Raw genomic sequence first — 23,292 nt, 5'->3', positions numbered from 1 at the left:
CTTGTTCACATTAAATTTCATTTGCCATTTGCATGCCCAGTCTCCCGGTTTTGCAATGTCCTCTTGCAATTTCTCACAATCTTCTTGTGATTTGACAATGCTGAATAATTTTGTGTTATTAGCAAATTTTATCACCTCACTTGTTCCCATTTCCAGGTCATTTATAGTATATTAAAAAGCATTGGTCCCAGAACAGATCCCTGGGGCTCTCCACTATTCACCTTTCTCCATTGGGAAAATTTACTATTTAGCCCTACTCTGTTTTCTATCATTTAACCAATTGGAAATCCACAATAGGACACTGCTCCTTATCCCATGACTTTCTAATTTCTTAAGAAGTCTCTCATGAGGGACTTTGTTTAATGCTTTCTGCAAATCCAGATCCACTATATCAACTTGCTCACCTTTATCCACATGTTTATTTATGCCCTCAAAAAATGTAGTAAATTGGTGAGGAAAGAATTCCCTTACCTAAATCCATGTTGGCTTTGTCCCATTAAACTATGCTTATCTATATGTTCAGAATTTTTTTTCTTTATGATAGTTTCTACTATTTTGCCCACAATTTCATTTCTCAGTTCTTTCAGCACTTCAAAATCCAAAGTCCTCTGGCTCAGCCAAGGCCATGACCTATGGTCGCTTCCCTTACCAGCTATAATCTTATATCCTAAGAAGTCAATATAAAGTCTAGGAGTTCAACTTGACCAGATACTCACAATGGAACACCACATCTCTAAAGTGGTAAGATCATCCTTCATGTATTTGCATCAGATCCACCAATTCCTCAGCTTCCTTGATAAACACAGTCTTGCTACTGTTATCCATGCATTTACTCACTAGCCGACATGACTATTGCAATTTCCAATTCAATGGCATTTCTCAAAACAACATGAAGTGTTTTTAGGTCCTACAAACTATTGCCACAAGAATGTTGGTTGGTGGAAAAGCAACTCACCACATCAAGCCTATTCTACATCAACTACACTGCTTCCACTCAAAAACAGGATAACATTTCTGCTTTGTCCTCAAATTCTTGATTAAATCACCTCACCTAACTTCTTTCCCCTGAAATGCTCTCAAAATATATCCGGTCCTCCCAAATGGCTTTTCTTTCTTCTCTTTTCTGACTGCTGCCAGATTGTCCTGCATGAGACTCCATGCTTTCAGCTATTACACACCAAACATTTGGAGCAAAGTCCCACTAACCATGTGCCTGGAGTTATGCTAGCTTAAGTAACATTTACTGCATTTCACCTTACGTTTCACCATATGTGTATTTAAAGTTTTAAAATATTTAAAGTTTTATTTAACGTTCTAAAATATTTAAAGTTTTTAAAGTGATTTAAAGTATTTAAATTAATTTCAGTTATAGCCCTAGGTTCTTGATCATACTATGCTATAATTTATCTGTATCTCATGTTCTTTGTACTCACCCCAAGGTGACAGTTCAGTTCTTATGTAAACCGGTGCGATATGTATGCTATACAGGAACATCGGTCAATTTATAGGTCAAAGTATCATATAACGTTTCTCTAATATTTTTCATTCATTTATAGTTTCGTCAATTAATTTTTTAGATTTGACAGGTTTATAGTTTTTATTTTTCACTTTTATATTTCAATATCAGCATACTAATTCACAATCTGTTGTATACATTGGTCAGTAGCAGTCTTATTAGACGAAATTTGCTTCGCACGTTTTTATATTATTTAATGTTTTTCAGGGGTGGCACTATGTAAAACTGCTCCAGTTTATTTGTAATCTTTATTACCGGAAACCTTCTGGTTCTGAGTTCAAGTCTGTGCGATTCAAAGTTGCAGTGGAGGTTTCAATTTTCTGGTCAACCAAGAAACTGCAGCTATTGAAGTCATAGCAGAAATTTTGGTATTACATCTCGCAGCTCCAGTGCACCAAGCATTTTTCGAAATGATTTTCAATTTTAAGAAAAATTAGAAAACAGAGGGTAAGATTACAGACCAGTGATTGTACCAACACGGCTATAAAAACTTCTGCTGATTGTCAGAATTATTTGCCGGTGCTGAGGTCTAATCTCGTCCCAATAAAAATATTTACAAAATTTATAAAAAAGTTGATAAATATAATAATTGTTTCAAAATTTTTTTTAATAATATTGAAATAAAGCAAGATTTTTTAATCGAAGACAGCAACTTTGAAGTTACATGACTCATTATGGTACTGATATAAGCAACATTAACTATTTGATTTTTTGATTTGTAAAAGGTAGATCAGCTAGCTCTCATATTATAAGCCTTACCACAGCTACGGCCTAGCCTACTGCTCATCTCACCAGATAGAATCAATGGTGGTTAGTTTTGATTCAGAAAAGGCCTTTATTAGGGTGGCATGGCCTTATCTATTCTCAGCTTTGGGCAGATACAGATTCACAGGCAATATTCTGCAATATTTAAGGCTCCTTTATCAAAACCCCACATCTCACCTTTTGGTTAATGGCTCTATTACCTCATTTTTTACACCGAAAGAGGGGGTCAAACATAGTTGTCCCCTGTCACCACTTCTATACATACTGTCATTGCCGAAAATGCCACAATTAAAGGACTTGAAGTGGAGAACACCTCTTTTAAAATAGTGGCATTTGCTGATGACTTGCTTATTTTTTTGACAGACCCTTCCTTATGTATTAGACCACCAAGCTAAGTCTGGTTCCTTTTCAGGGCTAAAAATTAATAGGGATAAGTCGGAAGCTATGCCAGTGTTTGGAAAATTACTTACTGCCTGGGGACAGAAGTTTCCCCTAAGATGGGTGGGTACACACATAAAATACCTGTGAGTGTTGGTCCCTTCAGACATTACAAAAATGTATTGCACAAATATATGTCCCTTGCTAAAAAATCTCAGAAAGCGTCTGTCGAGATGGTCCCATCTACTTCTGTCTCTAACTGGCAGGCTACACCTATTCAAAATGAATGAGTTACCTAGGTGGTTATACATAATGCAAATGCTCCCAATCTGTTTGAAATGGGTAGACCTCTTAGAAATATGGAAGGCTCTTATACAGTTTTTATGGCAGGGTCGTAAGGCACATATAGCTTTACAGTGGCTGCAGGCATCTTTAAATAAGGGGGGCTTGGCGTGCCAGACATAAAAAAAATGCAACCTCATATGCATGGTAAGGCACCTTAAAGATTGGTTTGCAGGAACTTCTTTTCACTCATCTAATTCCCACTTACACACTTGGTTTAAAGGGATGGCATTACCTGCACTCATTCAAGTACCAACATTTTCTATTCCAGCTCCTTTTAGAAGTTTTTAGGGATGTGCAGCCAGAAAGTATTCGTTGCATTTGGGATACGTATTCATCGGGGGTCATTTCGGTTGCAATTGTGCAATGGCACCCCGATACGTCCACTGCCCAGGCCGTACATCCCTGCAAGGGCCTGACCTCAACGCTGTGCCTGACCATCCACTGTCCAGGCCTTATGTTCCTACAAGGGTTTGACCTCCATTGCTTTGCCTGTCCATCCAGGCCTTATGTCCCTAGGTGGGTTTGACCTCTGTCCTCGACTGCTGTGCCTGTTTATCCAGGCCTTATGTCCCTACATGGCCTAGACCCCTGTCCTTGACTGCTGTGCCTGTTTGTCTAGGCCTTGTGTTCCTACAAGGGTTTGACTTAGATTGTAAGCCCTCTGGGGATAGGGAAATACCTACAGTACCTGAGTGCAATCGACTATGAAGTGCTGGAAATGTTTGAAAACAGGAATATAAATAAATTTAAAAAACAAAAAACTGCTGTGCCTGTCCATCCAGGCCTTATGTTCCTATGTGGGCTTGACATCTGTGCCTGTCCGTCCAGGCCTTATGTCCCTAGGTGGGATTGACTCTGTCCTTGACTGCTGTGCCTGTTCATCCAGGCCCTATGTCCCTAAGAACATAAGAACATAACAACATGCCATATGGGGTCAGTCCAAGGGTCCATCAAGCCCAGCATCCTTTTTCCAACAGTGGCTAATCCAGGCCATAAAACCCTGGCAAGTACCCAAAAACTAAGTCTATTCCATGTTACCGTTGCCAGTAATAGCAGTGGCTATTTTCTAAGTCAATTAATAGCAGGTAATGGACTTCTCCTCCAAGAACTTATCCAATCCTTTTTTAACCACAGCAATACTAACTGCACTAACCACATCCTCTGGCAACAAATTCCAGAGTTTAATTGTGCATTGAGTAAAAAAGAACTTTCTCCGATTAGTTTTAAATGTGCCACATGATAACTTCATGGAGTGCCCCCTAGTCTTTCTAATATCCGAAAGAGTAAATAACCGATTCACATCTATCCATTCTAGACCTCTCATGATTTTAAACACCTCTATCATATCCCCCTCAACCATCTCTTCTCCAAACTGAAAAGTCCTAACCTCTTTAGTCTTTCCTTTTAGGGGAACTGTTTCATTCTCCTTATCATTTTGTTAGCCCTTCTCTGTACCTTCTGCATCACAATTATATTTCTTTTTGAGATGCGGCAACCAGAATTGTACACAGTATTCAAGGTTCGGTCTCACCATGGAGCGATACAGAGGCATTATGACATTTTCTGTTTTATTCACCATTCCCTATCTAATAATTCCCAACATCCTGTTTGATTTTTTAACTGCTGCAGCACACTGAACCGACAATTTCAATGTGTTAATCACTATGATGCCTAGATCTCTTTCTTGGGTTGTATCACCTAATAGGGAACCTAATATTTTGTAACTATAGCATGGGTTATTTTTCCCTATATGCATCACCTTGCACTTATCCACATTAAATTTCATCTGCCATTTGGATGCCCAATTTTCCAGTCTCACAAGGTCTTCCTGCCATTCCTACAAGTATTTGACCTCGATTGCTGTGCCTTGCCATCCAGGCCTAATGTCCCTAGGTAGGATTGACTCTGTCCTAGACTGCTGTGCCTGTCCATCCAGGCCTTATGTTCCTACAAGTATTTGACCTCTGTCCTGCAATGCTGGCCTTATGTGCAGTCCTAACTGCTAAACCCTTGTTGCAAAGGGAAACCTCAGACTCTGGCAATTAAAACTATTAATCCTTCACAGCATGGATCCTTAAATAAAACAGTTTTCTTTAGTTTTAGGGCAGAGAAGAGAACTTCCTCCATCTTGCTTATGAAGTCATGATCTGTTTGCAAATGATTAAATCCTAACAATTTGTTCCATTATACACTCTATTGGCCAATCCATTCCAGGGAGCCCTTTCCTGCTCAAAGAAAGGGAACTCTCTCCGGTGTTGCAGCCTATCTCTTAGTACCTGTTGACCCATGTTCAGAACGAGAAAAGATCACCAAGGTACTTAGACTGTGCCAAACACAGTGAGAGCATGCTCACAGTAAGATCCTGCTCCAGGTCACCATGCTTTGAAGGCTCATGCTCCACTCTAAGGGCCAACCCATTCCAAGGAAGCCCCTTCCTGCTCTTAGGAAAGGGAACTCTCCATGGTGTTGCAGCCTTTCTCTTAGGACATGTTGACCCATGTTGAACCGCTGTTTAGGGGCAAACCCATTCTAGTGAGCCCTTTCCTGCGCAAAGGAAAGGAAACTCTCCCTGGGTGTAGTCTGCCTGTATCTATCCTCTGACCCCTCTTGAACCGCAGTTCCATTTTGAAATCAGCCTCTTTCTATGCCAAGCAGTACTCTGACTGCTTTCCAGCCTACCTGTGTTTTGACAAGGATATTCTCACATTAAAGTCCCTCGGGGTCCCGTGTGTAGCCTGCCTGTATGTACCCTCTGACCCATGTTGAACTGCTGTTCCATTTTGAAATCATCCTCTTTCTATGCCAAGCAGTACTCTGACTGCTTTTCAGCCTACCTGTCTTTTGTCAAGGATATTCTCACACTAAAGTCCCTCGGGGTCCCATGTGTAGCCAGCCTGTATCTACTTTCTGACCGATGTTGAACTGCTGTTCACATTCACCCCCCTCTGTCTTGGCCTTGAAAACTCTTGTTTGTATATCAGCTACGTCCACCGGATTTTAAAAGACCAGCGAGAGCTCACTGGACACCAATGGAAACACCCCACTCTAGGGGCGAACCCATTCTAGGGAGCCCTTTCCTGTTCATAGGAAAGGGAACACTCCCCAGGGCTCTTGTTTGAATATTTGCTACTATCATCAAAATCGGCACCCGCAGATGCTCCACTCCACCCAGGCATAGTTCATAATGTTTCAAGTCCTAGCACTCATGTTAGACTCCCTGGTCCCTGTTTCAAGATGGGTCAGGTGCACAGTGGGGCGGATTTTAAGAGCCCTGCTCGCCTAAATCCGCCTAAATCCCGGCGGATTTAGGCGAGCAGGGCCCTGCGCGCCGGTGCGCCTATTTTACATAGGCCTACTGGTGCGCGCAGAGCCCCGGGACTCGCGTAAGTCCCGGGGTTTGGCGAGGGGGGCATGTCGGGGGCAGGCCCGGTCGGCGCGGCGTTTTGGGGGCGTGTCGGTGGCGTTTTGGGGGCGGGCCTGGGGGCGTGGTTACGGCCCGGGGCGGTCCGGGGGCATGGCCGCGCCCTCCGTACCCGCCCCTAGGTCGCGTCCCGGCGCGCTAGCGGCCCGCTGGCGCGCGGGGATTTACGTCTCCCTCCGGGAGGCGTAAATCCCCCGACAAAGGTAAGGGGGGAGTTTAGACAGGGCCGGGCGGGTGGGTTAGGTAGAGGAAGGGAGGGGAAGGTGAGGGGAGGGCGTTAGAGAATTCCCTCTGAGGCCGCTCCGATTTCGGAGCGGCCTCGGAGGGAACGGAGGTAGGCTGCGCGGGTCGGCGTGCGCCGGCTATACAGAATCGGTAGCCTTGCGCGCGCCGATCCAGGATTTTAGCGGATACGCGCGGCTACGCGCGTATCTACTAAAATCCAGCGTACTTTTGTTGGCGCCTGATGCGCCAACAAAAGTACGCCAAATCGCGCTGTTTGAAAATCTACCCCAGTATACCCAGTTGACAGTCCCACCACATGCTGAGCCTCGTCTTGTCTTGCCTCCTTGTCTTTCCCTTATCAAACCACAGCGTACTGACTACCTCGGCTCTGCCAGCCTGTCTTGCCCCTATCAACTTTCTGCCACTCTGCCTTGCTGCCAATCACCAGATGAATCACTCAACTCATTGTGGTGTTCTTGCCACTATCATGGTTCCTCAGAGTGTTGGTGCTAGTCTTTCTGCTTGCTATGTTCCCCCTTCATTGTGCTGTAGGATATCAATGCCACTTTGCCTGTCGTGCTGCCTTCGAGGGTTCATGCATCTGTTATCGGTGCACTCTTTTGAAGCTGTGGTGTGTTTTTGACACTCTCGCTGCTGCTTTATGCCTCTGTTAATGCAATCTTGCCTCTTCTGGTACCCCTTTGCACCTTTACAGTGCCTTAGGCTATTCATGCCACTTTGCCACAGTCTCAGTACCTTGGAGCTCTTTTGTTGTTCTGATGATTGCTCCCCAGAAGTTTCACCCAAATTGATAATAAAATAGGGATGTTAATCGTTTTTTGACAATTTAAAATATCGTCCGATATATATTTTAAATCGTCAAAAAATCGTTAGGGCCACGATACAATACCAATTCCCCCGATTTATCGTTAAAAAATCGTAAATCGGGGGAAGGGGGAGGGCAGGAAAACCGGCACACTAAAACCCCCTAAAACCCACCCCCGACCCTTTAAATTAAATCCCCCACCCTCCCGAACCCCCCCCCCAATGCTTTAAATTACCTGGGGATCCGGCGGTGGTCCAGAACGGCGGCGGTCCGGAACGGCCCCCTCAATAGAATCGTGTTGTCTTCAGCCGGCGCTATTTTTCAAAATGGCCGCCGCAAAATGGCGGCGGCCATAGACAAAAATGATTCGACGCAGGAGGTCGTTCTGGACCCCCGCTGGACTTTTGGCAAGTCTTGTGGGGGTCAGGAGGCCCCCCAAGCTGGCCAAAATTTTCCTGGGAGTCCAGCGGGGTTCCGGGAGCGATTTCTTGCCGCGAATCGTTTTCGTACGGAAAATGGCGCCGGCAGGAGATCGACTGCAGGAGGTCGTTCAGCGGGGGTTCCGGACTGCCGCTGAACGACCTCCTGCAGTCGATCTCCTGCCGGCGCCATTTTCCGTACGAAAACGATTCGCGGCAAGAAATCGCTCCCGGAACCCCGCTGGACTCCCAGGAAAGTTTTGGCCAGCTTGGGGGGGCCTCCTGACCCCTACAAGACTTGCCAAAAGTCCAGCGGGGGTCCGGAACGACCTCCTGCGTCGAATCATTTTTGTCTATGGCCGCCGCCATTTTGCGGCGGCCATTTTGAAAAATGGCGCCGGCTGAAGACAACACGATTCTATTGAGGGGGCCGTTCCGGACCGCCGCCGTTCTGGACCACCGCCGGATCCCCAGGTAATTTAAAGCATTTGGGGGGGGGGTTCGGGAGGGTGGGGGATTTAATTTAAAGGGTCGGGGTGGGTTTTAGGGGGGTTTAGTGTGCCGGCTCACGATTTTAACGATTTTTCACGATAGTTTACACACCCAAACGGCAACAATACGATTCCCTCCCCCTCCCAGCCGAAATCGATCGTTAAGACGATCGAGGACACAATTCACATCTCTATAATAAAACACCAATTCTGCAGCCAAAAATTTGCTGGAAATCCTTCCCCCTTGACTTTAATGGGAACAGGAAAACAAATTCACGTATCAACATATCGGGGCGCCATACGTCCGAATACAACGGAAATGGCCCCCGACAAATACATATCACGAATGTAACAAATACTTTCTGGCTGCACATCTCTAACATCCACCCATTATCAAACACATGCCAAACAATAATAGACGCTATGACAGCATTAGGTTTCTCACTAATAACAGGCAAATCAACACATAAAGCCGGACACTCCCTGGATCTCACCTTCATCAACCACAACTGTTTAGAACACGGTAAAACTGATTACATGCAAATTCCCTGGTCAGACCACTTCCTTATTCAATCCACAGGAAAGGGTCGGACAAATTGGCATGGATACCAGAATGTAGGGTATGGGCGCTGACATTTTGTGAAATCATAGCTAGCTAATGGGGGCGAAGAAAAGCACGCACCACGGGGCACAACGAATTAGACAGATAATAAGTTATATATGTGGGGAGTCATGATGTGTTTCGCCTCCCCATGTATATAACGAGAAGTGTAATATATGTTGGGGATCGCCAATACGGCGAAAATGAATGCACACCTCTAGTTTTCTCATTCTGGAATCGGGCAGGAAAGTTTGGCATTTCTTAAGAGTTCTTAAGGGTACTTTGGGTTCGCTGACAGCTCTGTTACCGATATGTGGAAACCCTCAGTTCATGCCTGGAATCACTAACCCATCATTCAGATGGTGGGAAGTGCATGGCTTAAAATACATAGGGCAATTGGTAAACCTTTCTCAACAATCTATTTATACTTTTCACAAATTGCAGGGCAAATATGGAATATCTACCACTGTCTTGTTTGCTTATATGCAAGTCAGACATTACATAAATATTTCAGGATTCCAAAATCATGCCCTACATGACTATACGTTTTTAGAAAACCTTTTCCTTGGCCCTTTCCAGGGGAAACCTGGAAAGGGCCAAGCTTTCTCATAACCTCTCCTTTCCGCTATGTTCTTAGTCCGCATTGTTAGGTTACCTCTCTCTTATGAGGTTCTCAGAGTCCTCCACAATTAAGTTCCCGGCTTTCGCCCAAGCCATGATTACCCATTGATCCTTTACCTGCTTTCACCCAAGTTACCATGTTACCTACTTTTCACCCGAGTTATGTTATCCAGGTTTTTTTCTACCTTGTTAAATGTAAGACAAGACTTTGTCACTGTTGTTTTTTGCAGGTTGTAATGTAAACCGAAGTGATAATTAATCCTGTTAATTGAACCTTGGTATATAAAAGTTATAAATAAATAAATAAATAAACCTAAATGCTCACTAATTGCGAAGGCAGTGGAACAAGGTAGTTAGGACTTCCTTTTAGAGGTTATTACACACAAGTGGGAAACCAGTCCCACATTAGACGTATCTGCCAATGATGTAAAATATTATTTGAAAAACATTCCAAAAATCTCGGAAAACTCTAACGGGAATTACAATTCAAATTTATATGGCAATTCTTCTACACTAAGGCCATGACTTATCAAATGAAGATTTGTCACTCCCCCAGTGTCTGAAAAGTGAAACTATGATAGGTGATTACTTTCATAGTTTCTGGTCTTGTCCCAAAGTGCATGCTTTCTGGACAGAAATGCAAGCTTTATGCTCTTGTCTTTATGAAACCCCAATATTGGATAGACCGCGTTTCTGATTGTTTGGGCTGATTCCCAGTGTGCAGCAGAAGCCTTCAAGATCACAGAGATGGCGGCTGTCCAAGTAAAACAAACCATATTATCAGTGTGGCTCTCAAACAAAGCCCCAAAGTCCCAACACTTGCTGAATAAAATGCATAAATTGGCTGGCTTCGATGCCATTACAGCTCAGCAGGGCCTTACAAGTAAAAAAAAGGAAATATCAGAAATTTGGGGTCCTTTCCTTGCCCAATACTCATAAGAACATAAGAACATAAGAAATTTCCATGCTGGGTCAGACCAAGGGTCCATTAAGCCCAGCATCCTGTTTCCAACAGAGGCCAAAACCAGGCCACAAGAACCTGGCAATCACCCAAACACTAAAGAAGATCCCATGCTACTGATGCAATCAATAGCAGTGGCTATTCCCTAAGTAAAATTGATTAATAACCATTAATGGACTTCTCCTCCAAGAACTTATCCAAACCTTTTTTGAACCCAGCTATACTAACTGCACTAATCACATCCTCTGGCAACAAATTCCAGAGCTTTATTGTGCATTGAGTAAAAAATAATTTTCTTCGATTAGTCTTAAATGTGCTACTTGCTAACTTCATGGAATGCCCCCTAGTCCTTCTATTATTCAAAAGTGAAAATAACCAGTCACATCTACTCGCTCAAAACCTCTCATGATCTTAAAGACCTCTATCATATCCCCTCTCAGCCGTCTCTTCTCCAAGCTGAACAGCCCTAACCTCTTCAGCCTTTCCTCTTAGGTAAGCTGTTCCATCCCCTTTATCAATTTGGTTGCCCTTCTCTGTACCTTCTCCATCGCAGCTATATCTTTTTTGAGATGCGGCGACCAGAATTGTACACAGTATTCAAGGTGTGGTCCCAACATGGAGCTATATAGAGGCATTATGACATTTTCCGTTCTATTAATCATTCCCTTCCTAATAATTCCTAACATTCAATTTGCTTTTTTGACTGCTGCAGCACACTGAGCTGACAATTTTAAAGTATTATCCACTATGATGCCTAGATCTTTTTCCTGGGTGGTAGCTCCTAATATGGAATCCAACATCGTGTAACTACAGCAAGGGTTATTTTTCCCTATATGCAACACCTTGCACTTGTCCACATTAAATTTCATCTGCCATTTGGATGCCCAATCTTCAAGTCTTGCAAGGTCCTCCTGCAATGTATCACAGTCTGCTTGTGATTTAACTACTCTGAATAATTTTGTATCATCCGCAAATTTGATAACCTCACTTGTCGTACTCCTTTCCAGATCATTTATATATATATATTGAAAAGCACAGGTCCAAGTACAGATCCCTGAGGCACTCCACTGTTTACCCTTTTCCACTGAGAAAATTGACCACTTAATCTTACTCTCTGTTTCCTGTCTTTTAACCAGCTTGTAATCCACGAAAGGACATCGCCTCCTATCCCATGACTTTTTAGTTTTCGTAGAAGCCTCTCATGAGGGACTTTGTCAAATACCTTCTGAAAATCCAAATACACTACATCTACCGGTTCACCTTTATCCACATGTTTATTAACCCCTTCAAAAAAATGAAGCACATTTGTTAGGAAAGACTTCCCTTGGGTAAATCCATGTTGACTGTATCCCATTAAATCATGTCTTTCTATATGCTCTACGATTTTGATCTTGAGATTAGTTTCCACTATTTTTCCCGGCACTGAAATCAGGCTCACTGGTCTATAGTTACTAGAGATGTGAATCGTGTCCTCGATCGTCTTAACGATCGATTTCGGCTGGGAGGGGGAGGGAATCGTATCATCGCCGTTTGGGTGTTTAGAGTATCGTGAAAATCATTAAAATCGTGAACTGGCACACTAAACCCCCCTAAAACCCACCCCCAACCCTTTAAATTAAATCCCCCACCCTCCCGAACCCCCCCCCCCCAATGCCTTAAATTACCTGGGGGTCCAGCGGCACACTAAAACACCCTAAAACCCACCCATCGACTGCAGGAGGTCATTCAGCGAGGGTTCCAGACCCCCGCTGAACGACCTCCTGCAGTCGATCTCCTGCCAGCGCCATTTTCCGTACGGAAAACGATTCGCGGCAGGAGATCGCTCCCGGACCCCCGCTGGACCCCCAGGAACATTTGGCCAGCTTGGGGGGGCCTCCTGACCCCCACAAGACTTGCCAAAAGTCCAGCGGGGGTCCGGAACGACCTCCTGCATCGAATCGTGTTGGTCTATGGCCGCCACCATTTTGCGGCGGCCATTTTGCAAAATGGCGCCGGCTGAAGACTACACGATTTAGTGTGCCGGTTTTCCTGCTCTCCCCCTTCCCCCGATTTAGCTACGGACCGCCGCTATGGACCCCCAGGTAATTTAAGGCATTTGGGGGGGGGGGGTTTGGGAGGGTGGGGGATTTAATTTAAAGGGTCGGGGGTGGGTTTTAGGGTGTTTTAGTGTTCCGGTTTTCCTGCCCTCCCCCTTCCCCCGATTTACGATTTTTTGACGATAAATCGGGGGAATTGGTATTGTATCGTGGCCCTAACGATTTTTGACGATTTAAAATATATCGGACGATATTTTAAATCGTCAAAAAACGATTCACATCCCTAAAGTTACTCAGATCGGCCCTGGAGCCTTTTTTAAATAGTGGGGTTACATTGGCCACCCTCCAGTCTTCAGGTACAATGGATGATTTTAATGATAGGTTACAAATTTTAACTAATAGATCAGAAATTTCATTTTTGAGTTCCTTCAGAACCCTAGGATGCATACCATCTGGTCCAGAAACATAATGAACACACACTACCACTTGTGACCCAGTTAGGTAGTCCTTGCCTTTCCGTGTTAAAGACAGACAGTATGAAAACGTTTTTTAAAAGTTATTTATACGTGTTTTATAAAGGTTTTATAAGCATTATATAACCGTCTGGATTAAAGGTTATCTTTCGTAAGCTCAGGGGGTTAACATCGCAAGCAGGGAATTTAGTACAATCTAATACAATTGGTAACATTAGAACATTTGTAAATTTACATTTGTAAAACGCGGTGTTTATCATTGTATACAATTTTAGCAGTGGAGCTAGTTAAAAGAAGGGGGGAGGGAGAGGGAAAAAATGGGGGTAAGAAAATTGGTTGACAACATTTGGAAAACACGTTGTATCTTGTATTCTGCTTTTTGTATTGTTTGTAATTATAAGTTTCTATTATTCAAATAAATGGTATTTATACAAACAAACAAAAAAAAAGAAAGACCAGTGAGTGCTCACTAAATGCAAATGGAAACACCTCACTCTAGGGGTGAACACATTCTAGGGAGTCCTTTCCTGCTCAAAGGAAAGGGAACTCTCCCTGCGGCCAGCCTGTCTTGCTCCTATCAAAACTGCAGGAACCTGACTACCTTGGCTCTGCCAGCCTGTCTTGCCCCTATCAAAACCATAGGGACCAGAATACCTCTGCTCTGCCAGCCTGTCTTGCCCCTATCAACTTTCTGCCACTCTGCCTTGCTGACATACACCAGATGACTCACTTAACTCTTTGTGGTATTATTGCCACTATCCTGGTTCCTCAGTGTGTTGGTGCTAGTCTATCTGCTTGCTATGTTCCCCCTTCATTGTGCTGTAGGATGTCAATGCCACTTGTCTTGCCACTTTGCCTGTCATGCTGCCTTCAAGGCTTCATGCATCTGTTATCGGTGCTCTCTTTTGAAGCTGTGGTGTGTTTTTGACACTCTCGCTGCTGCTTTGTACCTCTGTTAAAGCACTCTTGCCACTTCTGGTACCCTTTGCCCCTTTAAAGTGCCTTAGGCTATTCATGCCACTTTGGTGCCACTTTGCCACAGTCTAAGTGTCTTGGAGCTCTTTTCTCGTTCTGATGAATGCTCCCCAGAAGATTCATCAGAATTGATAAGAAAACTCCAATTCTGCAGCCAAAAATAGGCTGCAAATACTTCCCCCTTTGACTTTAATGGGAAATCAGAAAATTAATAAAACTAATCAACTAATTGGTTCCCCCCTATGAAATGAATGCAAAGAATTTAGTCCTGGTGAAACGAATACCGAATAGCAACATTTGTTTTCCTTCTGCACATCCCTAAAATTCAGCCACTGGGCCAAGGAATTGTTTTTCAGTTCTAAAGTTTAGGTATCTCACAATTAAAGTTAAGCATCTAGGTCTTTGAATATTAGGTTCAGAATTATTGGTATTTCATAAATCTTACTTCAGTTGTATACTAGGGAAGTGCATTCATTTTAAACAAATGTCTAATCTATAATGAATAAGTCCCTTTCGTTTCATTAATTTGCAAATTTACTCACGGACTCTGATTTATACATTTATGTTGAGGTTTCTAAAATAGCACCCACGTACATATATGCTATTTTACAGGCATAACTGGTAATTTGTATGCACCTAAAGGTGAATTTAAAAAGCCTGGCATGCAGATCAATTAGGGGCGGATTTTAAAAGGAGCGCGAATAGCCTACTTTTGTTTGCACTCCAGGCGCAAACAAAAGTACGCTGGATTTTAGTAGATACGCGTGGAGCCGCGCGTATCTGCTAAAAACTTAGATCGGCGCGCGCAAGGCTATGGATTTTGTATAGCCGGCGCGTGCCGAGCCGCGCAGCCTACCCCGTTCCCTCCAAGGCCGCTCCAAAATCGGAGCGGCCTTGGAGGGAACTTCCTTTTGCCCTCCCCTCACCTTCCCCTCCCTTCCCCTACCTAACCCACCCACCTGGCCCTGTCTAAGCCCCCCCCTTACCTTTGTCGGGGGATTTACGCCTCCCGGAGGGAGGCGTAAATCCCCGTGCATCAGCTGGCCTCCTGCGCGCCGGGACGCGACCTGGGGGCGGGTCCGGAGGGCGCAGCCACGCCCCCGGGCCCGCCCCCGGAACGCTCCGACACACCCCGAAAACGCAGCGCGGTTCGGGCCCGCCCCCCGACACGCCCCCTCCGAAAACCCCGGGACTTACGCGAGTCCCGGGGCTCTGCGCGCGCCGGTAGGCCTATGTAAAATAGGCTTACCGGCGCGCAGGGCCCTGCTCGCGTAAATCTGCCCGGTTTTGGGCAGATTTACGCGAGCAGGGCTCTGAAAATCCGCCCCTTAGGGTATGCACGAAGAAGTCAGGCTCACGAACACCAAACATTTGAAAAAGCACCTGGGTACGCGTGCAAAGAGCACTGTGCGCACATCTGAAAAGTTTACACAAAGGAGCAGGACATGGGCATTTTAGGGCCAAGAGATGTGCACATAAATACTTACAAGTCCTGGTGTGGGCCAAGGTCCCATGTTGCTTATCTTTACTTCTGCTGTTGATGACTTATACGTTCTAAAATAAAAGGATTAAGTCCATCCACCTAGCTTGATGGACTCTCTACCTGGGTAACATCAAGCTAGGTGGAGAGAACATTGCCCAAATCTCATCTTGGAGTGAGTTTCCATTGCCCAAATCTCATCTTGGAGTGAGTTTCCTCACTCCGAAGGCCATCAGATCTTCACAAGAGACCACTGTTCTGTTTGTACGTGTCACGTAAAATGTCAAAGTGGATCCTAACCCCCTACACTCATACCTAAACCCCACCTTGAGTTACTAGGTGGGCTATCATAGGGATACAAATACCTACTTATGGGGATGACATTATGGCTAGTCTTCCTCTCTCTCTCTCTCTCTCTCTCTCTCTCTCTCAACAATGGTCCCCCAGTGGTCATACAACAGGTCTGACACCTATCACAGATAATGTTATCACAATGTGCACTAACTTAGCTCTTCAAATAGGTAATTAGTGCAAATTGCAATAAACTGAATTTTTGCATAAACCACGCCCATTTTGCTATTGCATGCGGTACTTATCGCATTTTGATAAATCCAGGCCTTAGATTGTAAGCCCTCTGGGGATAGAAAAATACCTACAGTACCTGAATGTAAACCAGTGTGATATCTCAATTGAGATCAAATGTCAGTATATAAAAATAATAAATAAATAAGTCAACATTTCACTGATGCTGAATATCAACCTCACTGAATCCTTATTTGCAAAAAAGTAAAGTAATAATGGATTAGGATCCAGGTTTGTCTGGCAGGTTGCACTCTCCTCTTTCTTTTCCTCTACTGTCCATGACAGCATATTTTATGAAGGGCCCAGCCTCACTCCTTGACTAATTACAAAAGTAGGGAGCCTCCTAATTGTCCTTCCCCCCAGTACTTTCCTCTCCCCCCCAAATATTAACAAAAATAACAGCTATTACAGGGCACCAACAAGACAGGAGAGACATGGAGCATAGGGAGAAAACCACAGTGAGAGAAGGAGAGTGTTGACAAGGGAGATAAACTGACACACAACTGAGCATAAATCCATAATTCTTTAATCAAGCCAAATGCATTTCCAAGCAATGCATTGTCAGAGGACAAAGGACTTTATGTCATTGACATTTTTACCATAATCAAAGACAACTAAAGGCATTCAGACAATTGAGGTTGATGAGCAGTTTAGGTCTCTAATACTTTTAGGAGCTGCCCGATTTTTTTGATTTGAGTGAAGGTCTCATGTATGTGAGCTTTGAGGCTACAGCAGACAATGTGGTATCTTCATTTCAGAGACTACAAAACAGGATGATCATAGAGGATGAAATGGTCAGATGGTGGCACCCTTCTGAGTTGGAGTAGCCAGATTTTCCAGTTGGTCTTCTCTTTTCATGCTCCTTTCTGTCCCCAACCACATCCTCTGACACAGAAGACAGTGCTGTAAACATGCAAACATCAATTTTCTACTCTCCTGGAAGTTTCCTCTCTCCTACTTAATTGGAGTATAGGAAGTCTTCTATTTCTTTCCTCTGTACTAATAAGCAAATCCTATGTGTCTGACTTAGTTTATCCTACTCAGATTGTTCAACACAGGTTGAAGAAGATAGAAAATAGTGTTCATTTAGGGTAGACTTTCAAAACGTATGCGCACGCGTCCATGTGCGTGCACTACCTGGCTGCACAATTTTAAAACATGCACGCGCTGGTGCACGCATGTTATAAAATGCCAAGTTGGCGCACACAAGGGGGGGAGGTCTAATTCTGCAAAATCACGTGGTGACACATCGGGGCCTTTCCCAGTTCTTTCCCACTCCATGCCAATCAAGGAGCAAACTGGGAGGGAAATTCCCAACCTCTTACCCTAACCTCCCTTCCCCTTCTCCTATCCCTATACTAACTTCCTTAGGTTTTTTTGTCTTACCTTTTACTCCTGCCAAGGAGCAGGAATAAGTTGTACCTGCTGGCACAGCAGCAAATGGTCATTGTGCCGGCCGCCTCTAGCCCCACCGTCCCCCGGACCGCCCCGTTTTAAAGCCCCGGAACTTACACGCGTCCCGGAGTTTATGTGTGTGGCCGAGCCTGTTTGAAAATTGGCCCGGCGAGCATAAGGCCCAGCCACGCACGTAAACCCTGGAATCTACATGTGCTGGGGTTTGAAAATCTACCCTTTAGAGTACTATCACTAAATAGCATGGAGAGTGAGTATACTATTTTATCAAACAAGAGCTCATTCTTCAATTGCATATTTTTTCCAAATTATAACAACTAACTACGCCTTACTCAAGCTCCTAATTAGCAGGGGATGTTTTGTGTCATTTCCAGTTTTTTCTTTTCATTAATATTTTTTCAATTTAATTTCATATTGTTTCATTTTAATGCATTAAAAGGCAGCCTTGAAACATTATTGTGGTTTCATGGTATTAGCATTGACCTCAATGTGGTGGAAATAAATATAACTCAGTCTCAGAGCTCTGGGAGAAGAAGAAAAGGAAAGGGATCTCTCTGGGAAACATGAACAAATTACCCCATGCATGTCACATCCTATAGACAAAGCACAGAGCCTCCCCCTTGTCCCCTTGGAGAGTAATTTTATAAGAGCCCACAAATTAGACTTCACCAAATATTTTCAAGGTGAACATATGTATGCTAGCTGGCTTTGAAAATATTTGCGTACTTGGCTGAACTTGCACACATATTAACTTACATGAAGGTACACTTTCTCATGCATGGATGTAATTTTCCAAAGGCTTTATATGTGTAAAACTGAATTTTATGTACATAATGACTTTTGAAAATTGCTACTTTTATGCGAGTATCACCTATGAAAATTCATTCCATAGGGTTGCCTTGTCAAAAGGTTTTGAAGGTAATTTTCAAAGGAGTTATGTGTGTAAATGCAACTAATATTGTAGCAATTTTCAAAAGTCATTTACTGAAATAAAGTGCACTTATGCGAGTAAATACAATGGACAACTCAATGGCATATATTGTAGCAATTTTCAAAAAACCACATACTTGAGTAAAGTGCATTTACACGAGTTAAACCCAGTTTTATTCATGTAAATGCTTTTTAAACTTGGGCTATTTATGCAGGTAAATGTTTTTTTTTTTAATTGCTATGATATATACTATCTTTATGTGCATAATTCCTTTCAAAATTATCTCCTTAGATTGCAAAATCTTATTTTTCTTAGAGTATTTTTTACTTCTTGATTTCTCAGAGTATAAATGATGGGATTTAGCATTGGAGTTAAAACTGTGTAGAGTAAGGAGAACAGTTTGTCCAGATCTGGTGAATACATCGAGGGTGGTCTCATATACATACAGATCAGAGTCCCATAGAATATACTAACCACTGTGAGGTGGGAGGAGCAGGTGAAGAAAGCTTTGTTTCTCCCTTCTGTAGACTGGATTTTCAGGATGGTTTTGATGATACAGATATATGATACGAGGATTAATACAAAGGGGGAGAGAACGCCAATCATCCCAATTAAAAGTATAAAGGTTTCAAGCTCATGTAGATCACTGCAGGAGAGTTTTATCAGAGCATTGGGGTCACAGAAGAAATGGTTAATTAAATTGGAGTGACAGAAAGAGAACTGAGATATTATAGCTTCTATAGGAATGGAATCCAGAAGGCCACCTATCCATGAAGCAGCTGCAAGCAAGGTACATGTTTTCTTATTCATCATGAGCACATAATGCAAGGGGTGACAGATCGCCACATAGCGGTCATAGGCCATGGAAGTAAGAAGAAAGAACTCTGCATTTATCAAAATCATGAAAAAGTAGAGTTGAGTCATGCATAGAGAAAAGGATATGAGCATGTTCCCTGTGAAGAGGTTGTTCAGTAATGTCGAGAGCGTGACTGAGGTGTTACAGATATCAATGAGGGACAAGTTGCTGAGGAAGAAGTACATGGGTGTGTGGAGGTGATGATCTGTCCACATTAAGATTAGGAACCCAAAATTTCCCAAAACAGAGATAAGGAAGACCAACAAAACCAGTACTGAAATGAAGACTTGCTGCCGAGAATTTTCAGAGAATCCCAGAAGAATGAACTCTGTGGTCAATGTCTCATTTTCCTTCCTCATTGTTCTAGTCTTCTTAATCTGATAGGATATGAAGAAACAGAGATTAGAAAGAGCAGGGAAATTGTTTTCATTTTGTTTCATCTATTATAATTTAAAAAAAAATTGGGTTTCTATTTGTTGAATGTTTAAATAAATTACTATTTTTAGTGAATCAAAACTAATTAATTAATTAAAAATATATTAAAACCAAAACAAAAAAAAAAAACGGTCCCAATAATCCCATCACCAAAATAGTAATGGCCTCATGGCCATCTGACACCATTTTTTAACCAAGAACAGAGGGGTGATATTGACAAGGCATCCATTTTATTGAAAACCAGTTCCTCCATACCCTGCAGCTCTCTAACACCTGATAGAGATTACTCAACCCTAGCATCATTTTGAAATCAGTCTTCTTGTGGTCCAGGAATCCTTTTATTGCTATTATTATTATTTTTGTATGGCTCAGATCTTAGTTTAATGCTGCAAGCAATGAAGTCAATACATTGACTTTAAATTCACCAAACCCAGAAGTTGGTGCTCATAATTGTATTTTTTATTAAGTCTGTTAAGTAACCTTTTTTCAAGTTCCTACCTTATGCCTTTGTTAACAATTTTATTATAAATGTTCTCTGTATTTGACTATGGAAATATTTTTCCTGCTTTTTCTGTTTTATGTAAACCGGTATGATTTGCATTTTAATGTAAGAATGTCGGTATATAAAAATTATAAATAAATAAATAAATAAATAAATAAATAAATAAGTCTGTTTCAAAGTTTGCACAAAATATATATTTACATTTATATATAGATGAGTTTTCCTTTAATAAACTTTACTATGTTTCCATCTACTTATTGCTTCAATAGGGCATATCTTGGTGGTCAGTTAATGATACTGAACAGAGAAAGACATGTTAAAATCATAAGGTGTGAGGTATCCATAAATACAAGGGTTGTACTGGTCTGCATGTTCTCTAGAAATCGATAAACACTAGAATGAGACATCATGATCCAACTATTCCTTTCCCAGCTAAGTTTATAGAGGACAAGTTTCTCCTTCTATTATTAGCCAGGCAGATTTATTTATTTTATTTATTTATTTATTTTTAATTTTTATATACCGGAATTCCTGTATGCAATACAAATCAATCCGGTTTACATGTAACGAAAAGGTTGCCCTGGTCTGGAAGGTTAGACTGGGGTTTTTTTACATAGAACATTGAACAATAACAATCAACCATTGAACATTATTACAAGGAACAGTGAAAGTAACAATAGTATTTAACAAACAAATATTATTATTATAACATTATTCGTGTTTTGAGCTGAGTGTGTGTGTTCACATTTTACAAGGAACTTTAGTAGCGTATATAGTCTGCAAGTAATCGGTTAAATAATATAATATGAAAAGGATGACTGTTAAATGGCTATTGCGAATAACCAAGTACGTGTATGAAATTAAGTGTCAATGTGTTAGTGACACCTTGCAATGGCTGGATCTGAAAGACAGGAGGAGGTGCCTAGTTACACTCTGGGAATTTGGGAGTCACTACCTCTTAGTTTGGGAATGAGCAACAGGAAGAGATCTTCCAGTTAAGATCTGACACCTTCATGAAGCATGCTTTGCATATAAATAGCATGGAGGAAGGGCTTCCCTCGACAGAATCCATCTCTTTACCTACATCCCTATTCTGATCTTCTTGATTCTGTATTCTTCTCTATCTAGTGGCTCCAGAACACTGTTGCTCATTCATTATGTCAACTCATGTTATTCTTTTTCATCTCTAGTTTTCTAGAATATTTCTGATATAATATTTTGGATTTTAGCTTACCCTCCAAATAATGTTCAATATATATAACAGATTAGAGCAGGAAGTCTTCAGATCTAAATCTGTGTCTTAACTCAAAATATTAGTTCCATGAGAACAATTAGGGACATTTTCCAAGGTGAGATATCCCATTATCGTAGCCGTAAAATTAAAATTAGGGGAAGGGCTTAGAGTTTGGGAGGGGTTTAGGGAAATGGGATGGGGTACCGCTGCCAGCAATAGTGTTTTGGACATTATCAGCAGTAGCGTAGGAAATAACACCACTCCACACTAGCGCCCTCCCCCCCCCCCCCCACCCACTTTACCAAGGCAGCTCATCATTCCGCAATGATGTTAGCAAATGGGGAGTGGTTCCAGTATCAGGGCCTAATATGCTATTCTCACCAAAATAATCCAGGATTTAATAATATATAGTAGTGTTAAAAGCACAGACACATTTTAAAGCATTATTTTATCTCTCTTTAAAGAAGAAAATGTCACTGTACTCTTCCTACTGAACTTATATTATCAGGCCGCATGGTCATCAGAACACCAATGGGTTGCTGTTGGGAGACAGTTGGGTGTCTTAAAATCAAAACAAGTGTTATAAGATTGATAATAGGTGTCATGTTAAGAGCTTCCTGTATGCAAGTTAAAATAAGTAACTGCTCCAAAGAATTTATATTCCCAATGGGGGATAAAGGGCCTCATTTTCTAAAGTATCGCAGGCCTGCAATACTTTAGAAGATGAGGGGTGGGGGGCCGTAATGGGGGGTGGGCCTGCGCTAGCCAGCAGTGATCGCACCGTAGCGGTACGATTGCTGCTGGTTTCGCACTCAATAGCGCCACCATAGGAGGTGTAGCTATTGGGAGCGAAATAGGCAGCGAAAAGGCACCTACCTTTTTGCTGTCCACGGCGTTGGTGCAGAGTCGGCCCCGGTGATGCACTGACTCCTCTTCTTCCAGGGCAGACTCCACCCCGACTCCGCCCCCATCCTGGTATCGCACACGATAAGGGACTTTTCGCGTGCGAAAGGTTCCTTATCGTGTGCGAGCGGCTTGGATAATGAGGCCCAAAGTGACTAGCCAAATGAAAAAGGGAGTGTCACTGGGTGAAATATACTAAGCACAAAAGCCTTTGACCACATATAAACTGAAGAAATTCTAATTGAGAACACACAAGCTCTCCAATGCAAATATAACTTTTTTAAGATGTGGTGACCAGAATTGTACACAGTACTCAAGGTGTAGCCTAACCATTGAGAGTCACAGAGGCATTATGACATCCTCCTTTTTAATCACCATTCCCTTCCTAATAATTCCCAACATTCTCTTTGCTTTTTTGACCGCCACAGCACACTGAGCCGACGATTTCAATGTGTTATCCACTATGATGCCTAGATCTTTTTCCTGGGTGGTAGCTCCTAATATGGAACCTAACATCATGTAACTACAGCAAGGGTTATTTTTCCCTATATGCATCAACTTGCACTTGTCCACATTAAATTTCATCTGCCATTTGGATGCCCAATCTTTCAAACAGCAAATAATCATCTGTTTGTTTTATCATGAAACAAATGTTCAAGTCCATTAATAAAAAACCACAAAATGTTCATGTTATTAATTTCTGGGAAATAGAATACACTATTTCCTGAAAACAACATTAAAAAAAACCCCAAATAACAATAACCACAAAACAAAAAAAAAATTCTCATCTTAAAATTCCTGAAAACAACCCCCCCCCGCCCCCAAATCAAAAAACATTTCTGTGCATATTCCTATTATCTGGGTAAATGTATCCCAGTAACTTTGACTTTGGCCAGGTGTATT

This window comes from Rhinatrema bivittatum, chromosome 16, assembly GCF_901001135.1.
Source record: "Rhinatrema bivittatum chromosome 16, aRhiBiv1.1, whole genome shotgun sequence".
NCBI lineage: Eukaryota > Metazoa > Chordata > Amphibia > Gymnophiona > Rhinatrematidae > Rhinatrema > Rhinatrema bivittatum.
This window is presented reverse-complemented; position numbering follows the sequence as displayed.